General features: G+C 54.1%; 1 pseudogene; it reads right to left on the bottom strand.

Annotated features, from left to right (window-relative positions):
* Positions 1 to 2443: 2443 nt before the first annotated feature.
* LOC123492902 overlaps positions 2444 to 12349 on the bottom strand; it is a 66762-nt pseudogene continuing 56856 nt past the window's right edge.

Raw genomic sequence — 12349 nt, 5'->3', positions numbered from 1 at the left:
TCGTTGGGGCTGTAGTGGAGCGGGTCGAGAGATTCAAGTTCCTCGGTGTCCACATCACTAAGAATCTATCATGGTCCACACACACCATTACGGTCGTGAAGAGGGCATGACAATGCCTTTTCCCCCTCAGGAGGATGAAAAGATTTGGCATGGGCCCTCAGATCCTCAAAACGTTCTACACTACACCATTGAGAGCGTCTTGACTGGCTGCATCACCACCTGGTACGACAACTGCTTGGCATCCGACTGCAAGGTTGTACAGAGGGTACTGCGTACGGCCCAGTACATCACTGGGGCGAAGCTCCCTGCCATTCAGGATTTCTATACCAGGCGGTGTCAGAGGAAGGCCCTAAAAATTGTCAAAGACTCCAGCCACCCAAGTCATAGACTGTTCTCTCTGTTACCACACACCAAGCGGTACTGATGCACCAACTCTTGAACCAACAAGACCCTGAACAGCTTCTAACTCCAAGCCATAAGACTTCTAAATAGTTTGTTAAATAGTTAACCAAATAGTACCCGGACTATCTGCATTGACGCTTTTTGCAATCACTTATTCTACTCATCAGACGCTGCTGCTGCTGTTTACTATCTGTCACATTATTTATAGATATATATACAGTTGAAGTCGGAAGTTTACATACACCTTAGCCAAATACATTTAAACTCAGTTTTTCACAATTCCCGACATTTAATCCTAGTAGAAATGCCCTGTCTTAGGTCAGTTAGGATCACCACTTTATTTTAAGAATGTGAAATGTCAGAATAATAGTAGAGAGAATGATTTATTTCAGCTTTTATTTCTTTCATCACATTCCCAGTTGGTCAGAAGTTTACATAAACTCAATTAGTATTTGGTAGCATTGCCAAATGCATAATTTTCCTTCCTCATGATGCCATCTATTTGAAGTGAAGTGCACCAGTCCCTCCTGCAGCAAAGCACTCCCACAGCATGATGCTGCCACCCCCGTGCTTCACGTTTGGGATGGTGTTCTTCGGCTTGCAAGCAACCCCCTTTTTCCTCCAAACATAACGATGGTCATTATGTCCAAACAGTTCTATTTTTGTTACATCAGACCAGAGGACTTTTCTCCAAAAAGTACGATCTTTGTCCCCATATGCAATTGCAAACCGTAGTCTGGCTTTTTTATGGCGGTTTTGGAGCAGTGGCTTCTTCCTTGCTGAGCGGCCTTTCAGGTTATGTCGATATAGGACTTGTTTTACTGTGGATATAGATACTTTTGTATCTGTTTCTGCTAGCATCTTCACAAGGTCCTTTGCTGTTGTTCATTTGATTTGATTAGAAGCAAGCTGTTTTCGCTGTAGTAATGGTGCAACCATGATGCTATCGAATCTGCACTCACTTTTCCTCTTGGGCACTCTGAAACAACGGTACAGTGAAGCCTTATCATTACAACAACTATTATCTTCTGGGAGATTGTTGTTTTACTCACGCCTGGTCACACAGCTAAATATTTGGTCACACTTTAGAGCCATGAGTGTGTGTGTGCATGTGTGCGTTATGCATGCATGTGTGTGTGTGTGTGTGTGTGTGTGTGTGTGTGTGTGTGTGTGTGTGTGTGTGTGTGTGTGTGCATGCGTGCGTGCGTGCGTGTGTGTCTATGTGTTAGAAGTTCATGAGGCCTGAGTCTCAGTAATAATCACTCTAATGAAGAGTTCATCTTATCACCACAGAGACTGCACATACTTCCAGCCACTAACACACACACACACACACACACACACACACACACACGGAGGGATAGAGGGAGGAGGGATAGAGGGAGGAGGGATAGAGGGAGGAGGGATAGAGGGAGGAGGGACAGAGGGAGGAGGGATAGAGGAGGAGGGATAGAGGGAGGAGGGACAGAGGGAGGAGAGGATAGAGGGAGGAGGGATAGAGGGAGGAGGGATAGAGGGAGGAGGGATAGAGGGAGGAGAGGATAGAGGGAGGAGGGATAGAGGGAGGAGGATAGAGGGAGGAGGGATAGAGGGAGGAGGATAGAGGGAGGAGGGATAGAGGAGGAGGGATAGAGGGAGGAGGGACAGAGGGAGGAGGGATAGAGGGAGGAGGGACAGAGGGAGGAGGGATAGAGGGAGGAGAGATAGAGGGAGGAGGGATAGAGGGAGGAGGGACAGAGGGAGAGGGACAGAGGGAGGGATAGAGGGAGGAGGGACAGAGGGAGGAGGGATAGAGGGAGGAGGGATAGAGGGAGGAGGGATAGAGGGAGGAGGGATAGAGGGAGGAGAGGATAGAGGGAGGAGGGATAGAGGGAGGAGGGATAGAGGGAGGAGGGATAGAGGGAGGAGGGATAGAGGGAGGAGGGATAGAGGGAGGAGGGATAGAGGGAGGAGGATAGAGGGAGGAGGGACAGAGGGAGGGACAGAGGGAGGAGGGATAGAGGGAGGAGGGACAGAGGGAGGAGAGGATAGAGGGAGGAGGGATAGAGGGAGGAGGGATAGAGGGAGGAGGGATAGAGGGAGGAGGGATAGAGGGAGGAGGGATAGAGGGAGGAGGGACAGAGGGAGGAGGGATAGAGGGAGAGGGATAGAGGGAGGAGGGATAGAGGGAGGAGTGATAGAGGGAGGGAGGATAGAGGGAGGAGGGATAGAGGGAGGAGGGACAGAGGGAGGAGGGATAGAGGGAGGAGGGACAGAGGAGGAGAGGATAGAGGGAGGAGGGATAGAGGGAGGAGGGATAGAGGAGAGGGATAGAGGGAGGAGGGACAGAGGGAGGAGGGATAGAGGGAGGAGGGATAGAGGGAGGAGGGATAGAGGGAGGAGGGATAGAGGGAGGGAGGGATAGAGGGAGGAGGGATAGAGGGAGGAGGGATAGAGGGAGGAGGGATAGAGGGAGGAGGGACAGAGGGAGGAGGATAGAGGGAGGAGGGACAGAGGGAGGAGGGATAGAGGAGGAGGACAGAGGGAGGAGGGATAGAGGGAGGAGGGATAGAGGGAGGAGGGATAGAGGGAGGGAGGGATAGAGGGAGGAGGGATAGAGGGAGGAGGGATAGAGGGAGGAGGGACAGAGGGAGGAGGGATAGAGGGAGGAGGGACAGAGGGAGGAGGGATAGAGGGAGGAGAGATAGAGGGAGGAGGGATAGAGGGAGGAGGGACAGAGGGAGGAGGGACAGAGGGAGGGATAGAGGGAGGAGGGACAGAGGGAGGAGGGGCAGAGGGAGGGATAGAGGGAGGGATAGAGGGAGGAGGGATAGAGGGAGGAGGGATAGGGGGAGGAGGGATAGAGGGAGGGATAGAGGGAGGGAGGGACAGAGGGAGGAGGGATAGAGGGAGGAGGGACAGAGGGAGGAGGGATAGAGGGAGGAGGGATAGAGGGAGGAGGGATAGAGGGAGGAGGGGATAGAGGGAGGAGGAATAGAGGGAGGAGGGACAGAGGGAGGAGAGGATAGAGGGAGGAGGGACAGAGGGAGGAGGGATAGAGGGAGGAGGGATAGAGGGAGGAGGGGATAGAGGGAGGAGGGATAGAGGGAGGAGGGATAGAGGGAGGAGGGACAGAGGGAGGAGGGATAGAGGGAGGAGGGGATAGAGGGAGGAGGGATAGAGGGAGGAGGGACAGAGGGAGGAGGGATAGAGGGAGGAGGGATAGAGGGAGGAGGGACAGAGGGAGGAGGGACAGAGGGAGGAGGGACAGAGGGAGGAGGGATAGAGGGAGGAGGGGATAGAGGGAGGAGGGATAGAGGGAGGAGGGACAGAGGGAGGAGGGACAGAGGGAGGAGGGACAGAGGGAGGGGGGCAGAGGGAGGAGGGATAGAGGGAGGGAGGGATAGAGGGAGGAGGGATAGAGGGAGGAGGGACAGAGGGAGGGATAGAGGGAGGGATAGAGGGAGGAGGGATATAGGGAGGAGGGGCAGAGGGAGGGATAGAGGGAGGGATAGAGGGAGGTGGGATAGAGGAGGGAGGGATAGAGGGAGGGATAGAGGGAGGGATAGAGGGAGGTGAAGAGAGAGGAGGGACAGAGGAGGAGGGGCAGAGGGAGGGATAGAGGGAGGGATAGAGGGAGGAGGGATAGAGGGAGGGAGGGATAGAGGAGGATAGAGGGAGGAAGGATAGAGGGAGGGAGGGATAGAGGGAGGAGGGATAGAGGGAGGATAGAGGGAGGGAGGGACAGAGGGAGGAGGGATAGAGGGAGGAGGGATAGAGGGAGGAGGGATAGAGGGAGGGATAGAGGGAGGAGGGATAGAGGGAGGTGGGATAGAGGGAGGGATAGAGGGAGGAGGGATAGAGGGAGGAGGGATAGAGGGAGGAGGGACAGAGGGAGGAGGGATAGAGGGAGGAGGGATAGAGGGAGGAGGGATAGAGGGAGGGATAGAGGGAGGAGGGACAGAGGGAGGGATAGAGGGAGGAGGGGCAGAGGGAGGAGGGGCAGAGGGAGGGATAGAGGGAGGGATAGAGGGAGGAGGGATAGAGGGAGGAGGGATAGGGGGAGGAGGGATAGAGGGAGGGATAGAGGGAGGGAGGGACAGAGGGAGGAGGGAGTAGAGGGAGGAGGGACAGAGGGAGGAGGGATAGAGGGAGGAGGGATAGAGGGAGGAGGATAGAGGGAGGAGGGATAGAGGGAGGAGGAATAGAGGGAGGAGGGACAGAGGGAGGAGGATAGAGGGAGGAGGGACAGAGGGAGGAGGGACAGAGGGAGGAGGGATAGAGGGAGGAGGGGATAGAGGGAGGAGGGATAGAGGGAGGAGGGATAGAGGGAGGAGGGACAGAGGGAGGAGGGATAGAGGGAGGAGGGGATAGAGGGAGGAGGGATAGAGGGAGGAGGGACAGAGGGAGGAGGGATAGAGGGAGGAGGGATAGAGGGAGGAGGACAGAGGGAGGAGGGACAGAGGGAGGAGGGACAGAGGGAGGAGGGATAGAGGGAGGAGGGATAGAGGAGGAGGGATAGAGGGAGGAGGGACAGAGGAGGAGGGACAGAGGAGGAGGGACAGAGGGAGGAGGGGCAGAGGGAGGAGGGATAGAGGGAGGGAGGGATAGAGGGAGGAGGGATAGAGGGAGGAGGGACAGAGGGAGGGATAGAGGGAGGGATAGAGGGAGGAGGGATATAGGGAGGAGGGGCAGAGGGAGGGATAGAGGGAGGATAGAGGAGGTGGGATAGAGGGAGGGAGGGATAGAGGGAGGGATAGAGGGAGGATAGAGGAGGTGGGATAGAGGGAGGAGGGACAGAGGGAGGAGGGGCAGAGGGAGGGATAGAGGGAGGGATGAGAGAGGAGGGATAGAGGGAGGGAGGGATAGAGGGAGGGATAGAGGGAGAGGGATAGAGGGAGGGAGGGATAGAGGGAGGAGGGATAGAGGGAGGGATAGAGGGAGGAGGGACAGAGGGAGGAGGGATAGAGGGAGGAGGGATAGAGGAGGAGGGATAGAGGGAGGGATAGAGGGAGGAGGGATAGAGGGAGGTGGGATAGAGGAGGGATAGAGGGAGGAGGGATAGAGGGAGGAGGGATAGAGGGAGGAGGGATAGAGGGAGGAGGGACAGAGGGAGGAGGGATAGAGGGAGGAGGGATAGAGGGAGGAGGGATAGAGGGAGGGATAGAGGGAGGAGGGACAGAGGGAGGGATAGAGGGAGGAGGGACAGAGGAGGAGGGCAGAGGGAGGGATAGAGGGAGGGATAGAGGGAGGAGGGATAGAGGAGGAGGGATAGGGGAGGAGGGATAGAGGGAGGGATAGAGGGAGGAGGACAGAGGAGGAGGGATAGAGGGAGGAGGACAGAGGGAGGAGGGATAGAGGGAGGAGGGATAGAGGAGGAGGATAGAGGGAGGAGGGATAGAGGGAGGAGGAATAGAGGGAGGAGGGACAGAGGGAGGAGAGGATAGAGGGAGGAGGACAGAGGGAGGAGGGATAGAGGGAGGAGGGATAGAGGGAGGAGGGGATAGAGGGAGGAGGGATAGAGGGAGGAGGATAGAGAGGAGGGACAGAGGAGGAGGGATAGAGGGAGGAGGGATAGAGGGAGGAGGGATAGAGGGAGGAGGGACAGAGGGAGGAGGGATAGAGGAAGGAGGGATAGAGGGAAGGGACAGAGGGAGGAGGGACAGAGGGAGGAGGGACAGAGGGAGGAGGGATAGAGGGAGGAGGGATAGAGGAGGAGGGACAGAGGGAGGAGGGACAGAGGGAGGAGGGACAGAGGGAGGAGGGACAGAGGGAGGAGGGCAGAGGGAGGAGGGATAGAGGGAGGGAGGGATAGAGGGAGGAGGGATAGAGGGAGGAGGACAGAGGGAGGGATAGAGGGGAGGGATAGAGGGAGGAGGGATATAGGGAGGAGGGGCAGAGGGAGGGATAGAGGGAGGGATAGAGGGAGGTGGGATAGAGGGAGGGAGGGATAGAGGGAGGGATAGAGGGAGGGATAGAGGGAGGTGGGATAGAGGGAGGAGGGACAGAGGGAGGAGGGGCAGAGGGAGGGATAGAGGGAGGGATAGAGGGAGGAGGGATAGAGGGAGGGAGGGATAGAGGGAGGGATAGAGGGAGGAGGGATAGAGGGAGGGAGGGATAGAGGGAGGAGGGATAGAGGGAGGGATAGAGGGAGGGAGGGACAGAGGGAGGAGGGATAGAGGGAGGAGGGATAGAGGGAGGAGGGATAGAGGGAGGGATAGAGGGAGGAGGGATAGAGGGAGGTGGGATAGAGGGAGGGATAGAGGGAGGAGGGATAGAGGAGGAGGGATAGAGGGAGGAGGGATAGAGGGAGGAGGGACAGAGGGAGGAGGGATAGAGGGAGGAGGGATAGAGGGAGGAGGGATAGAGGGAGGGATAGAGGGAGGAGGGATAGAGGGAGGTGGGATAGAGGGAGGGATAGAGGGAGGAGGGATAGAGGGAGGAGGGATAGAGGGAGGAGGGATAGAGGGAGGGATAGAGGAGGAGGGATAGAGGGAGGTGGGATAGAGGGAGGGATAGAGGGAGGAGGGGATAGAGGGAGGAGGGACAGAGGGAGGTGGGATAGAGGGAGGAGGGACAGAGGGAGGAGGGATAGAGGGAGGAGGGATAGAGGAGGAGGGATAGAGGAGGAGGGACAGAGGAGGAGGGATAGAGGGAGGAGGGATAGAGGAGAGGGATAGAGGGAGGAGGGACAGAGGGAGGAGGGATAGAGGGAGGAGGGATAGAGGGAGGAGGGATAGAGGTAGGAGGGGATAGAGGGAGGAGGGATAGAGGGAGGAGGGATAGAGGGAGGAGGGGATAGAGGGAGGAGGGATAGAGGGAGGAGGGGATAGAGGGAGGAGGGACAGAGGGAGGATGGAGAGAGGAGGAGGGACAGAGGGAGGAGGGACAGAGGGAGGAGGATAGAGGGAGGAGGGACAGAGGGAGGAGGGATAGAGGGAGGAGGGACAGAGGAGGAGGGACAGAGGGAGGAGGGACAGAGGGAGGAGGGACAGAGGGAGGAGGGACAGTGGGAGGAGGGATAGAGGGAGGAGGGACAGAGGGAGGAGGGATAGAGGGAGGAGGGACAGAGGGAGGAGGGATAGAGGGAGGAGGGATAGAGGGAGGAGGGACAGAGGGAGGAGGGATAGAGGGAGGAGGGACAGAGGGAGGAGGGACAGAGGGAGGAGGGACAGAGGGAGGAGGGATAGAGGGAGGAGGGACAGAGGGAGGAGGGACAGAGGGAGGAGGGACAGAGGGAGGAGGGATAGAGGGAGGAGGGATAGAGGGAGGAGGGACAGAGGGAGGAGGGACAGAGGGAGGAGGGACAGAGGGAGGAGGGATAGAGGGAGGAGGTACAGAGGGAGGAGGGATAGAGGGAGGTGGGATAGAGGGAGGAGGGATAGTGGGAGGATAACAGACATGCTCATCGTTAGAGGCAGGGATGAATGGGGGGGATGAAGAAGGAATGGAGGACAATACTAAAGAAGAGATGAAGGAATGGAGATGAAGGAATGGAGGACAATACTAAAGAAGAGATGAAGGAATGGAGATGAAGGAATGGAGGACAATACTAAAGAAGAGATGAAGGAATGGAGGACAATACTAAAGAAGAGATGAAGGAATGGAGATGAAGGAATGGAGGAGAATGTGGTCCTCTGTAGCTCAGCTGGTAGAGCACAGCGCTTGTAACACCAAGGTAGTGGGTTCGATCCCCGGGACCACCCATACACAAAAAAACAAATGTATGCACGCATGACTGTAAGTCGCTTTGGATAAAAGCGTCTGCTAAATGGCATATTATTACAATACTAAAGAAGAGATGAAGACGGAATGGAGGACAATACTAAATAAGAGATGAAGAAGGAATGGAGGACAATACTAAAGAAGAGATGAAGGAATGGAGGACAATACTAAAGAAGAGATGAAGGAATGGAGGACAATACTAAAGAAGAGATGAAGGAATGGAGATGAAGGAATGGAGGACAATACTAAAGAAGAGATGAAGGAATGGAGATGAAGGAATGGAGGACAATACTAAAGAAGAGATGAAGGAATGGAGGACAGTACTAAATAAGAGATGAAGAAGGAATGGAGGACAATACTAAAGAAGGGTTAATAAAATAGCGAGGGAATGCTCGATGATGCAGAAAATCTATGAATATTTCATTTTTGTTTAAGAAAATGACCAGAACCTAATGCATAATGCACATTCACTAATAATAACCATCTTCTGGTAGCAGGGCATTATAGGAAATGAACACAGGTCTCATAAACAATCTCTCACGCACAACCCCACGTGCTAGTGACCAGCCAGCTAATCTTCATATTTCACGTTTAGCCATCTTGGATCTCTTCGCTAGCTAACAAGGCAGAGAACAGTTGAACTGTTATGAACACACCCCTCTGTCCGTCTCCAACTGTTCGAACAGCATGTTAGCCTGTCCACTTTGTTCAGATGTTGAAATCAAGTGGCCTATCTTTATTTCTCAGAATGAGAACGAGTTGCCAATTCCTTATATAAATTGTGTTTTGAGCTTATTGCACATTTGTAAAACACAGACTAGACAGCTAGTTTAACAGCCTTTGGGTAAAAAACAGCCTTAAGGGTAACGCTAGAAAGGTTAATTTATCCTCTATTACAGTAAAATAATGTCTCCATGTGTTTCGGTGTCCATATGACCGATTCTGTTGGGCAAAACCTCAAATGCAAATAGCGAGTTGACGCCGCTTGTCAGAGAGGAAGAAGTGATCTCTCATCTTGGCAGGTTGATGGGCTTGGTGTGTGTGTGTAAAACAGAAGAAGAGACAGAGAGAGGTTTCACATGTGCCCAAAAAATCTGTCCAAAAATAAGCACTATGCATTTCTTATCACCTGCCTTCCCACCTTTGGGACAACGACTCCCATTGTCGGGGCGGAGACATGAGCATCTCCTCATCATATTCAGATCTCTGGTGTAAATGGGAAGGTGCAGCACAGAAGTACATGAGACCAAAAAAAGACAACAAGCGGACATAAATAAAAAATGTAATAAAAACGTTATTCTTGCGATACAGGCATTTGGAATATTGCGTAAAAACAGACATTCAATTTAATTGAATGAATTCGATATATCGCCCAACCCTAATTTAACCTGACCCATTTGACATGACCCATTTGACCTGACCATTTTATATTACGAGGAAAACCTCTGAGCCCAAGTCAAATCTCATATCTAGGGCCCAGACTTTTTTCCTAGCCAGGTGATATGGGTCAGGGAATTCTATGATTCAATTTGTAGTGACCGTTATAGCAAAAGACAATTGATGGCAGAAGACAAGACTTCCTCAACATGTTCCTCATCACAGAGAACATTGAAGACTAATTAATTACATCTCACCATGTCAATCCATCATTCAGACTGAAAAAGTGCTTTTCACAGATACATCAATCTAAAGGTGAATCTCACAGATGTTTGGAATTGGGGTGGCAGTCTGAGGCTGAGTCCGATATGGGCCCGTATTCCCTATAGAGTGCTACTTTTGACAGGGGCCCATAGGGTACTATGTAGGGAATAGGGTGCCATTTGGAACGCACTCACTGCTTTTCACGGATACATCAATCTAGAGTTTAACCTCTGAGAAAAAGTTTGGAATTGAAATTAGGGTGACTGATGATTGACAGATACTCCAGCCTTTACCCAGCAAGCAACACGGTCTAGTATTCAAACTAATCAAACGTAATTTGCCTTAATTTCATCCCTCCATTACGATACATGAATTATGTTCATGAATATCTTAACGCCGCATTGCGAGGGATGTGCCGAAATGGACTTTGGAATTTTAAACAGCGTTCAATATTTCAGAACGCATGCACCTTTATGATGAGCCTGTCAGTCAAACAGATGTCAAGAGAGTTGAGTTGATAGGAACAACATCAGCTAGTTTTACTGACACACTTAGAAGGAGGACGGATATAGCTGCAAAACTTTATTCTGGTAGATAAAAGTAAGGATAGAGATGATGGGGGAGAGTTAAGGAGGGGTATAGAGGGGTACGGAGGGGTAGGGAGGGGTATAGAGGGGTAGGGAGGGTATAGAGGGGTAAGGAGGGGTATAGAGGGTAGGGAGGGGTAGGAGGGTAGGGTGGGTAGGGAGGGGTAGGGAGGGGTAGGGAGGGGTATAGAGGGGTAGGGAGGGTAGGGAGGGGTATAGAGGGGCAGGGAGGGGTAGGGAGGGGTAGGGAGGGGTATAGAGGGGTAGGGAGAGGTAGGAGGGGTGGGGAGAGGTATAGAGGGGGTAGGGAGGGTATAGAGGGGTAGGGAGGGGTGGGGAGAGGTATAGAGGGGTAGGGAGGGGTATAGAGGGGTAAGGAGGGGTAGGGAGGGGTAGGGAGGGGTATAGAGGGTAGGGAGGGGTAGGGAAGGGAATAGAGGGGTATAGAGGGTAGGGAGGGTAGGGAGGGTTAGGGAGGGGGTAGGGAGGGGTAGGGAGGGTATAGAGGGTAGGGAGGGGTAGGGAGGGATAGAGGGCTAGGGAGGGTAGGGAGGGGTATAGAGGGCTAGGGAGGGTAGGGAGGGGTAGGGAGAGGTATAGAGGGGTAGGGAGGGTATAGAGGGGTAGGGAGGGGTAGGGAGGGGTAGGGAGAGGTATAGAGGGTGGGGGAGAGGTATAGAGGGGGTAGGGAGGGGTATAGAGGGTAAGGAGGGGTAGGGAGGGTAGGGAGGGTATAGAGGGGTATAGAGGGTAAGGAGGGGTAGGGAGGGGTAGGGAGGGGTAGGGAGGGGTATAGAGTGGTAGGGAGGGGTAGGGAGGGGTAGGGAGGGTATAGAGGGGTATAGAGGGTAAGGAGGGGTAGGGAGGGGTATAGAGGGGTAGGGAGGGTAGGGAGGGGTAGGGAGGGTATAGAGGGGGTAGGGAGGGGTAGGGAGGGTATAGAGGGGTATAGAGGGGTAAGGAGGGGTAGGGAGGGTAGGGAGGGGTAGGGAGGGATAGAGGGGTAGGGAGGGGTAGGGAGGGGTATAGAGGGGTATAGAGGGGTAGGGAGGGGTATAGAGGGGTATAGAGGGGTAGGGAGGGGTATAGAGGGCTAGGGAGGGTGGGGAGGGGTATAGAGGGCTAGGGAGGGGTAGGGAGGGTATAGAGGGGTAAGGAGGGTAGGGAGGGGTATAGAGGGTAGGGAGGGGTAGGGAGGGGTGGGGAGAGGTAGGGAGGGTGGGGAGCGGTATAGAGGGGTAGGGAGAGGTAGGGAGGGGTGGGGAGAGGTATAGAGGGGTAAGGAGGGTAGGGAGGGGTAGGGAGGGGTATAGAGGGTAGGGAGGGGGTAGGGAGGGGGGCAGGGAGGGGTAGGGAGAGGTAGAGAGGGGTAGGGAGGGGTATAGAGGGCTTTGGAGGGTAGGGAGGGGTAGGGAGGGGTAGGGAGGGGTATAGAGGGGTATAGAGGGGTAGGGAGGGTAGGGAGGGATATAGAGGGCTAGGGAGGGGTAGGGAGGGGTAGGGGGGGTAGGGAGAGGTAGGGAGGGGTAGGGAGGGGTATAGAGGGGTATAGAGGGGTAGGGAGGGGTGTAGAGGGCTAGGGAGGGGTATATAGGGGTATAGAGGGGTATAGAGGGGTATGGAGGGGTGTAGAGGTCTAGGGAGGGGTATCGAGGGGTAGGGAGAGGTAGGGAGGGGTAGTGGTGAAAACATGGTGTCTGTAGTATAGCGTGGGTTAGGGTGGTGGTGATAACATGTTATCTGGGTTAAGCGTGGGTTAGGGTTTTGGTGATAACATGTTATCTGGGTTAAGCGTGGGTTAGGGTGTTGGTGATAACATGTTATCTGGGTTAAGCTTGGGTTAGGGTGGTGGTGAGAGTAAGGGGGAAATGGCGGTGAAAGTCTGGAATTGGATAGGGTAAAGGCGGGAAAATTCCAAAATGGTGTAAATAATCATGCATGAAGTAATCATTCAGTAAGTAATCATTCAGTAAGTAATCATTCAGTAAGTAATCATTCAGCAAGTAATCATTGAG

The sequence above is a fragment of the Coregonus clupeaformis genome, chromosome 17, assembly GCF_020615455.1.
Source record: "Coregonus clupeaformis isolate EN_2021a chromosome 17, ASM2061545v1, whole genome shotgun sequence".
NCBI classification, from domain to species: Eukaryota; Metazoa; Chordata; class Actinopteri; order Salmoniformes; family Salmonidae; genus Coregonus; species Coregonus clupeaformis.
This window is presented reverse-complemented; position numbering and strand designations above follow the sequence as displayed.